This window comes from Plodia interpunctella, chromosome 23 (genome assembly GCF_027563975.2).
Source record: "Plodia interpunctella isolate USDA-ARS_2022_Savannah chromosome 23, ilPloInte3.2, whole genome shotgun sequence".
Taxonomy (NCBI): Eukaryota; Metazoa; Arthropoda; class Insecta; order Lepidoptera; family Pyralidae; genus Plodia; species Plodia interpunctella.
The window spans coordinates 4,954,454-4,964,188 of NC_071316.1; the positions used below are offsets into that span (position 1 = coordinate 4,954,454).

A 9,735-nucleotide genomic window follows, 5' to 3' on the forward strand; every position below is an offset into this window, starting at 1 on the left:
TACATACTTATATCTACTATCCATCATGACAGAGGTAGCACTATCTCTTTGTAGCTCTTTATATGGACAAAGGGTTTAAAAAGCCACCCTGTATACGATATTTATTATGCTTGTAACTTGACCGTGCAGCTGATTGTACTCGAGTTTCGACTGGTTTACAATGGGATATCCCCAAAGTCTGGTGGTCTTTTGGCTCACTAGCCGCCAGGATTTTCTGGTCACCATGACGTCAAAAACGACCTTCATTTCAACTATACTTAATACAAGTTTTTCGAAGGTCTTACGGAGTTAGAATAGGAAGGAAATTAACAATCGAATGAGTTCGATCGATGCGTGCGTTCGTATCGTGGAAGTAGAACTTTTTCGATTATGACTTTCTATGAATGCAGAAACTATAATAATAACAAATAAATATGGACATATTATACAGATTGACTTAACCTAAAGTAAGATTACTTTGGGCTAAGTCAATAATGTCGAGAATAGTGTTATGGGATACTAACTTAATGATACTATATTTCATAAACATTCATCATTTCTTTAGGTAGATTTAATAAAACAAATTCCTCTGCCGCGAATGCCTATTTCTTCGCAATAAACTCATAAACTACTACACCGATTTTCATGCGGTATTTACCAATAGATAGTGTGATTCCTGACGGAGGTTTAGGTGTATAGTTTATTATATTTTTACCTGAGCTGAGCCGTAACGGGCCACTAGTAAAAATATATGAATATTGCCCGAGAATCGAATCCCAGGACTTATATTCGACGAAACTTTCCCTTATCTATAATGAGGTCGACGTAAGAATAGTGAACAAGGAACTACTTTAATACTACACGAGAAAAAAAGTATTAAGTACCATATTTTTATCATAAAAGATGGCATATTTACCATATTGTCTATAAATAGAACGAAAATTTCAATTAACATTCGATTTGAATATTACATCGTCAGTATAATACGTACGAGTAGTTTTCAAGACCACTACTTGCTTCCGGTGAAACTGAAATTTGAACTGTAGAAGTAGACTTAAGATCTCTAGTGTTGATCATCGTAACAGTCATATCTCTCTCTCTCTCTCTCTCTCTCATCTGAGCGTATCCTTCTAGGTCAAGGTACTTTTTCGTCTCCAATTCGCACGGTCGTCAGCATCCCTAGTTGTCAGACCATTGTAATCCCGTCAGATGCTTTTAAGCGATATGAATACTGTATCAGAGTAATTAACATTTATTGGCATTAATCTGCCAATAAATGTTGGCCATAAAACACTCAATAAGAATGAAAGAATTGACTACAAACGAAGTCATAGAACTCAAATAGTAATTAATATCACCAATGACATCAAAAGAGCACCTTGCGATATCATATCGATTAATATCGATTCACTAAGATATTCAATAAGTAATATTAACCTTACAGTCCTACTATATAAATGCGAAATTTTGTGAGGATGTATGTGTGTATATTTGTTACTCTTTCATGTGAAATCTACTGGACGGATTGTTATGAAATTTGGTATACAGGTAGAATATATGGAATAACACATAGCTACTTTGTATCCCGAAATTCCCACGGGAGCGAAGTCCCGGGACGCAGCTAGTACTTATACAATAACTAACATTGTAAAAGCGAAAGTAAGTTTAATACCCTTTTTTTTATTCACGTTTTACATACTTAACCAATGTTTTCGATGTTACTAATACATATACTTAGTAAAGATTAAAGTAAAATAAAAGATTGTAGGATAAAATCACGAGGGCCAAGACGCGGACAAAATCTGGTTTAAAAACATAAAACTCAATTTTTGAGCAGTCACGTAAAAGTATAATAACGTACGTTTTAGTTACCAATGACGTACTGTATTTTCCATGCATTTTCCTTTACGACATTTGAGGAAAATTGACGTCGCGTCGTTAAAGAAATGACAGTTGGTCCAGGTAATGCAGCAATAAATTCTAAACAAAATTATAGAGGAAAAGTCGTAAAACTGTTGCTCATTATTATTTACATAAGTAAATGCTTCCATGTTGCTTGTTTCATTCTCAGCTGTGATGCCCTGAAAGTTCTCGTTAAAAAAATCTAAAATTTTTCAAAGATCAACTGGAATTTTACGACCGACCACTTGTTTAACTTTAACCTTGTTTGGGAATGCTTTTAGCTGTTCTTAATCCTTAGTCGCCTTGTACAACATCCAATGTAGAATACGGAGCGGTCTAATTCTAGGGTAAAATTACGCGCATTAGTATTTTGTAAAGTACATTAATCGATCAAAAATACTCAACGGTTTTTTTACATTTTCGAAAAATTCGATAAATCTGAGAACCCCTTTTTCTGGTGTAGGTTTAAGTTAGATTTCAATCAGGTTCAACCATTGAGTTGATTGACTATATCAGAGTAAATTCTGTTAAGTTTATCATATATACGTGCGCATAGGCATATAGATATACATGATATACGATATGAAAGACAGAAGTGATCTACTTACTTATTCTTCAATCTGTCATATTTTTTAGGGTTCAGTAATCGAACAGAAGTCCTCGTTCGCACTTGTGGATAATAAAAAATAATTATATTATTTACATAGATACAATAACACGTGTATTATTATCCCTAACGGGGTAGACAGAGCCAAGATTTGCGGAACTTTAAGGGATAATGTTTAGCTGAAAATATGGTACCAATACTCTGATTTCAATCATCGTCCCAAAATGTCCAGGAAATGGAAACCCTAGCTAGGTAGCTAGCAGAAGAGAATAGAGAACGGAATTAAATTGTTTTTTTCGCAAAGTTTCTTAACCAGATACGAAAATCTTTTTTTAAAGACTGTTTTATGTAACCCACAGCTGGGCATAGGCTTTTTGTCTTCCATTGGTAGACCACGAACAAGATGACAGGACGATCTAGACCCACTTCAGCGCGGTTGGCAACAAAATTCGAATTTTATACAAGAAATGTGTATTTAATATATTTGTAAATATGACTCGCTCTCAGTTTTGACGCCCGATTATCTGATTTCGTGTCTATTGACACGTACCTACATCTATCTATTAAGTGCTTACCTCCTTCAAACCTTTATCTGCGTTAGTAGCTACTTATGTTCAAGCAAATACTATCTGGAACTAGCTTTATATCTCTTTGCTGAGAGTCGCAGCCGATGTGTGCAATAAACAAGCTTTTTTTAACGTCACCTATCTAAAACACTAGGGCTTCAATTAGGTAAGTCCGTTTAGCGGTTTTGGTGATATGAGGAATTATAAAGAATATTACACACATACTTCCTTTGCAGTCGGATAATAAAAAGTACCTTAGATATTTCTTCCATTGACAACAAATGTTTGGCTAAGCCGCTTCCTCTTTGCCTTGGCAGAAGGGGCAACCCCAAGAAGTGTTCGATGTCGTCAAGGATATGCCAGTGATCTGACAACTTGAGATACCGGTGACCGTGCGAAGTAGGAAAGCGAGCCCTGGCCTCCACCGCTCTGTGGCTATGGGAGCAACCGGGAAAACGATCTGAGAATATTTCTTTATATATTTTTCATTTTTAAGCTGTTATCAATTTTATTTCTAGGCTTCTATATCCAGCAGTGAAGTACTTGCAGTAAAAACTGAACTAATAGCTTCTACGACAATCGCTGTTAGTGAAATAAATGTTGATTTACTAAGCAAACGTTTGATTTTCGAATATCTTCTTAGCGTGTCGATTCGGCGAATCACATTTGTTACGGATTTGAAAAAATATATCGATTATAAATAATACCGATCATTGTGGTGACAACAATGAAAGGATCATCGATTCGCAACTAGTTGCCAAACAGCGAAAAAATCTCTAGTAACTAAGTTAAGTTTAGTTACTAAATTGGACAAAGGCTCAAATTCAATAAACAATATTTTGTTTGTACTTCATTAATTGTTAAATTATTAAAATTCAATTATGTATTAGAAATTATTAAAATTCAAATTGATAATTTTACGATGATTCAGAGTTAGATAAGCAACTGTTAACACAACAATAGATGGACCTGCAGAATAAATAGCTGTTTAAATTATATTAGCTGTCTTAAAAACAAAGCTACATTACTTAACTGATACTGACAGTTTGATATCTCTAATAATTGATATCTTTAATTAGAAGTAATTGTAATAATATTTTTTCATGATAGATTGCTGCATTATGCCCATCTCGGCGGGTGAAATGTTTGTCTGTGCCATGGAACAGTTTTATGTAATAAAAAAATATACAACTTCATACACATTGTTTCAGTTTCATTTGTGGTTTGTGAGATAATACTGAACGTGAATATTTTGTGCAAATGTGAAATTCGAATACTAAAGTTCTCTTTTACAAAAATTATTTGCCAATTTGTTTGATCCATCAGCGATAACTCTTTTATTTTAAATGCTTTATTTGCGAAGTTGCATTTAAATCCATATTTTAATAGCTTTGTTTTTATCTCAGTTTTTTTTTTTTCATTTTGTTTAATTTATTTCAATCCATCAAAGGATTGGGATATTAAGGGCCTGTTTCATCGCTTGCTGATTAAGTATCAGATAGTAAGAATAATAGTTTCGTTTATAAAGGTGCACTATCTAGATAGTTTATAAGTCTAAGGTTACATAGACAATATCAAAAAATCTTTGTTTCGATCACATATATAAGAACATTATGTAATGTTAAGACATTATGTTGTAACATATGTGGTTTCGGTTTGTGGATAAAAAATATTGGATACTACCTGTCGGTTCTTTTGATATCAAAATCATTGCATCAAAATCATATTGTGTATCATTAAGATCTGTATCTATTATATAAGTGAAGAGTCCAAATATTTTTTACTGTATCTATGCTAATTTTATAATGTGCGGCTAAACTGGTGGCGCTGGGCCGATTTTGATGAAATTTGCAATGGATATAGTTAATGACACGAGGTCCAATTTAGGCTACCGCGAGTATCCTTTTATCGCGTGTGGATAAAAGCCGTGACATTATTAATATATTTGTTTTGATTCATGCTTTTAATAAATCTATTTTAGACATACTTATTTTCGGCAAATATGGGATTGCGCTTGACAATAAAAAAGACAACAGAAATTAAGTATCTTTTGTTTTCGATGGGGAAAAAAATCTGCTGCGTGAACTGAGTACTGAGTCACAATGTACGGTCAACAGCACATCAACCTACCCAAATTAATTGCAAACTCACCGCTATTACCACGCCATAGAGGTTCATGAAGGGTAGCTCGATATAAGTACAAACTGAACGTGTTCTAATGAGTTAGGGACATCTTGCTTTCGGGACATTTTTATTAGTGACGATTTACTTTAAACGGCTGGACCGCTGGACCATATTTGATGAAATTTCGTATGCATATAGTTAAAAACCCCCGTTCAAACATAGGCTAATTTTTTTTCGAAAAATCAACCCGCAAACGACTATAATTGGACCCCATATTAACTATAATGACACCAATATAGTCGTTTGTATAGTATTGAATGGGACACCTCCGTACAGTATACGATATCTATTTCAAGTATTTTTTTCTCGTGTTCCGCCCCACTGCTGGGCGAAGGACTCCCGAAGTCTTTCCAATATGCGTTGCCAATGTATGTCAAATTATCCAGCAATTGTTTTGGGAAGTTTGATGTGCTTTTGACTGTACATTTACATATAAAAACTTGTACTGCGCCCCCGACTCGTCTGTCAATCACTTTTTGCGCCATTCTTAGTAAGCGGACATCGTTTGTTTATACTAATGTTATATTTTGAATTTACTTGGGTTTTTCTTAATATTTTCCTGTTGTTTTTTCTTCCTTTTAGGGACTGAAGCGTATCGATGTTGTAGTATGTCCAAAGTTACTGCAGATAACGGGCCGTATCGTCCTGTGTACAGATTGCACAAAATGCCTAATACATTTACTTATTCTAGCGGACCCTGGGCTCTGAAGCTCAACGGCTAAGGAAGCAACCGGGAAAGGGTTCAAATGAGAGATACATAATACATTAACTTAAATGGATGAGACCATGCTGGTCTGGAAGCGAAAGGAAAACTGCTTCTCCTCTGATTGTAAAAGTCGATCAAGGGATAAGGGGATAAGCTTAAGATTTTTCTATATAAGGATGGATGGATTACCTAACCAGATTATGACCCAAAAGCGTGTTCAATTTAACAAGCATTTAAAAGTATAGTTCCAGAAAGTAATATCAAAACATTTACTTTTTTTTTAATTTATTGCGAAGTAGAGAATATAACGTTTGAAAGTGAACCTCGCAGGAAGACGAGAGAGAGAGAGAGAGAGAGAGAGAGAGAGAGAGAGAGAGTAGGGGTTAGTTTCTTTTCCTTTCATTATTTGATCTGTGATTTTTTTTTAAAGAAAAAAGATAAATAATCAAGTTCACCAATGATTGCAAATTTTTCTGTGACTAGATCTTGCCCGGGACTTCGCTCCCGTGGGAATTTTTAGATCAAATATAGCCTATAGCAATCTTGAATAATGCGACCTTTCTAACGGTGAAAGAATTTTTGCAATCGGTTCGGTAGTTTCGGAGATTATCCGCCTCAAACATACAAACGTTTACCTCTAGATTTATTTATTGTTACATCAAAAACTAAAACTGAAACGAAAACATTTGTATAAATAAAATGTGGGTTATAAAATCTAAAATGACGCAAACAAAACTGTAATAATCACGAGCATTGCATAATTACTTTATCTGTGCATTTGTTGCTAATGTCAATAATGCATATAGGTACTTAATATGCATTGCATAATTAATTTTAGTGATTACATTCGTGTATTCAGCTTTTATTTTTATGTATCATCAACTCAATATTTATGTGTTGTATTGATTTAGTCATCCTATCCAACTATTATTGTAAATGCGAAAGTTTGTGGGGATGTATGTGAGGATATATAGTATATCTATCTACAAGTATATGTTTCATCGAAATAAATCGAGTAAATTTTGCTGGAAAGACTAATAAACATATCTGCTCATCATTATTGCTCTATCAAGTTTCGGCTTCCTTCCTGCTAAATACCTTATTTGCCAGGGGAAATAGATTGTCTTGTCTATGATACCGACGATACCGTGTCTCTGTTTATTATCTGTCTCAGAACTCTATTGTCTCTGCTTGAGTAAGTGTACTATGATGCTTTCTACTTATTTATGTTTGGGTGAACGTGTGAAAAAAACCAATTCACACAACAATGATTCGACAATACATAAAACAAAACGCATTTCCGCCATCCAGATTAATTAGATTTATTTTTGACTCAGGTGTACTTAAAAACATAACCTTACATTTATGTGTAGACGGTTAAATGAATGACGCACACGTGTCATGCATCACGTGTTCATGATGTTTTGTAAACGTAGAGGTAAACGAATAATTTCGACATCATTCGCAAGTGGTAGCGTGGCCGAGCGGTCTAAGGCGCTGGTTTAAGGCACCAGTCTCTTCGGAGGCGTGGGTTCGAATCCCACCGCTGCCAGTGTTTTTTTATTTTATTTATTATGGATAATTATTAGCTTTTTATTATTTTCTCGTTTTACTTATGATTTTTTGTCACATGTTAATTATTATTGTTTTTTTTTTTAATATTATTTGGAGTGGTAAACAATGTGGCAATAATCACGTGTCACATCATTGCTACAAAAAAATATAAGGTGCTTTATAAAACTTCTAAAATAATAATAATAAACTCTAATATTTACATATTGTTTTCATTGATCATTATAATTATTATCTACTTTTTATTTTTCATGGCGTTTTTTGTTGTTATTTGATAGATTTTAATTTTGTTTTATTCTGATCCTGAATTGTCCACCTTTTATATGGTAAATATTTAAATAATAAAAACACCTATTTTTACAAACCACGTGGTATTACAGTCACAGCCATGTATAACCACACATCTATCGATTTTATACGCCACACTAACATTGAATCAAGGCAGTGAATCTATAAATTTAATTAAAGTAGACTAAACAATTTAATAAAAACAATCCAATCTAATGTGCATTTCCAAATAAAATTCTACAAACGACATCCACATCACTTGCTTCTAAAAAGCACACAGACACTTTAAATTATAATATTGCACTAATCTACACCATAAAGTTACTATTTCGTAACATTTTCACCGCTACACTCACCATTACATGGTCGCTTATGATATCCGTCCGCGCACTGAAAAAGCTGACGTCAAACTGTCTTCTAGTACGGATAAATGGACACGCAGCATTCGATTTTTCAAAACAGCTGAGACCAGCTCAATACTAACTGTCTTCTAATGTAAACTCAATAAGACCACGGATCTTCAAAAATGGTCTCCTCACGCTAAAGGTCACTATCACGTAATTTCTAATTAATAATATCCCACCCCACTAAATGTTGCACGTTAAAATATATAATAATATAAGATTTTAGTCCTTAAATTTAGTTAAAATATCAGCAATTTGATTTAAGACACTCAAAACAATTGAATATTGGAAAATAGACGCCATTTTAATGCTGGCAGCGCGAAAACTCCTTCGTAGTACGCATGCGCCGTCTTAAGGGCAAGGGTTATGAACCTCGTCTGAATTTCGAGACTTCATGACCTTTCCCGGTCAAAAGAATTATTACTATTATACATAGAAAATTTATTTGAATAATGCGTCTGTCAAATTATAGGTCATTTACACTTAAACTAGCTATTGTTAAGGTAAATTCTATAGAATTATTAATTTAATTAGTACCTCATAGCATTTAGTTTATCGAGCTATTTTGCGTCGATTTAATCGAATTATTTTGTTCGTATAAAAAAGTAGTAATAAATGACGGACCAAATAAATATTTACATCCAAAGGTTGGTAAGTACCTATTGGCCGATCATTCTCACCCTCAGCCATGAGGAATACGACTATGAAGAAGATGGCCATTAAATATGGCCGAATATAGCAATAAACTTTAGTACTCGATCACAATTATAACATGTTTTTTTTTTGACCATGTACTTTATATTACAAAATTATGTAAAAAACAATCATGGTAAACCCTTCTTGACATGAGAAAATTTACTATCCTTGAAAAACTGAGGTGTAATTATTTAACGTGAAAAAGTGCCTGTGAAAGTCTAATTTCTGAATTAATGCTTAACTCTACTCTCGTCAGCGATGTAGTAAGACTTACTACATTCATTGTATTTTATGGATAGTAAATAGGTAGTTTAACCTTATCTTCCTTCTCTGCTAAATTGAAGGAAGTCACGAGTCACGACGAATCTCGAAGTTTTAATAAATTATCTCTTTTATCCTCGTGTTTCGGTTGCATACGCGCTTGTGACGCAATGGACGCAATTCAATTTTAGTTGTGATATTTATATAGGCCATCCATGGATTTAATAAGTACTTACCTACTAATTCCATGGTCATACCACAGATTATATTACAATAATTCCAATGTAAGGTGGCGCTAGTGTGCGGAGAGAAAGCACCTGAAAGCTTTTGCCCCCGGTTTCATCCCAGCAGTGGTAGTTTTGAAATGCTAGTAGGTAAGTAGTTTGTAGCATTTTAGAATCAATAAGTCATAGGTCTAAAATAGGGTGGACAAGAAGTACGAATTTCAGATATGTAGAGGTCCATGTAAGCATTCTTGTCATGGTATACCCACCTGAAATTTCATTATAACTGGTTGCGTAGACAAAGTGTGAACAAATAACAAACCAAGATTCGCATAGTGTCGAATGA

The 9,735-nt window shown here is 34.0% G+C and overlaps 1 protein-coding gene and 1 non-coding gene across 2 annotated transcripts in view; one reads left to right on the forward strand and one right to left on the reverse strand.

Annotated features, from left to right (window-relative positions):
- LOC128680276 (solute carrier family 41 member 2-like) overlaps positions 1-8,424 on the reverse strand; it is a 77,570-nt gene extending 69,146 nt beyond the window's left edge. Inside the window, exon 1 of the mRNA XM_053763330.2 lies at positions 8,161-8,424. The gene's annotated coding sequence lies outside the window, so the exon portion shown is untranslated. The remainder of the gene's footprint in view (positions 1-8,160) is intronic.
- Positions 7,415-7,496, forward strand: TRNAL-AAG (transfer RNA leucine (anticodon AAG)). The gene has a single exon. It is a non-coding gene; the product is annotated as a tRNA-Leu (tRNA).
- Positions 8,425-9,735: the final 1,311 nt, after the last annotated feature.